Consider the following 1,482-nt stretch of genomic DNA (forward strand, 5'->3'; position numbering starts at 1 on the left):
TTTCTCGCAAAGATCTTTCCAACGAGGTATCATACACGTCAAACAGAGATAATATGACCAAGTTATGACCTCAGGAAGTTGGCTGCCCAACTAACCCCAATGGGGCCCATAAGCTCTTGGTGTTACATCTCCTCGGGTTAGGATTTTGGTTGTTTAGGGTTTCACTTATTGTTCAATAATAAAAAGTCCCTTGAGCCTCATTGTAACTCAGTTCAGAGGCATGTAGCCACCACATCTCTTCTCAGAGATAAGCTACCATCGCCCGAGCTAGTATTATTTCCATTATGTTTGTAAGCATACTTCAATACTTGATATTAATGAAATGAAGTTTTATTTTTGTTGCATCTCTATATTTATGGTTATATCTGTAATTTGTTGCATTCTTGTTTAAATCTGGATCACGGGACTACCTCTGGTATCCTGTACAACTTATTAGCCAAAGTAATAATGAGAGAGTGAGGTCTAGACTCATATACAACATGTCGCTTCCACAAATATGGTTGTCCTAACAATACATCACAAACTTTAAGAGGAGCATATCACATAGTACCTCATCCGTGAATGGATTGATGTTGTAGGGAAGGTGGTACTGTTGGCTGACGGGAAGATCTCATCCTCGGTGAAGCCACTCGATGGTCTATAGTTGTGGATTTGTTGTAGTCTTTAGGCACAACGTTTCACAACCTTTGGTGAAATGAGGTTCTTTTGGCTCCCACTATCGATAATGAATTGCAGAGGATAACCCTTCACCCACATCTACGAGAGGAAGAGGCATTCCCCCTCCTCTAGATCCGGATCAATCTTCTCGATCTAGGTGGTGGTCACAGTGGCACTAGGCTCCACATTAATGATCTGCTTCCTTTTCTAAGTTCCCTTATCGGGTTCTGATTAAGAGTCAGAACCTTCGTCTGATTCGAAAGCCTTCAACTCGGCCACTAGTGACTGCTTGGTTTGACACTCACTTGTATTGGAGTGGACCTCTTATGGAACACACACCATTTTCTCGTCTGCTTCTTCATCTTCATGGTGTTCTTCTTTGCTTGCAAATTCAGCGAGTTGTCCTAGGTAGCCCTGCCTTGGATTAATCCTTTGTTCTATGGTTTTGGGGTGCCTTTTCCTTGCTTTGGATTTGCTGTTCCAAAGTCCCGCTTCTTCTATTTAAACTACTTCTCAATATTGACCACATACTGATACGTCATGTCAAGCGAGGAAATTTCCAGGAACTCCACCTCATCCTGGATGTACTTATGTAGGCATTTGTGCTACTTGAGCACCAAATTCTGCTCAATATCCTTGATACCCAGCTTCGTGCAAAGGGTATGGAAAATATTTGTGAACTTTGGCACATCTTGGTCCCTTCCCTATCATAGTATGGTCCACTTTATGTATTTGTCTTCATAGCTCCCGACAGGGTAATATTGTTCCTTGATGGCATCCCTAAAAGAATTCCAAGTGGGTGCGGTTGAAAACAGCAAGGGTTCC

This window comes from Pinus tabuliformis, chromosome 1_1, assembly GCF_031772625.1.
Source record: "Pinus tabuliformis cultivar Carrire ecotype Pingquan chromosome 1_1, CPIR1, whole genome shotgun sequence".
In the NCBI taxonomy this organism is placed as follows: domain Eukaryota; kingdom Viridiplantae; phylum Streptophyta; class Pinopsida; order Pinales; family Pinaceae; genus Pinus; species Pinus tabuliformis.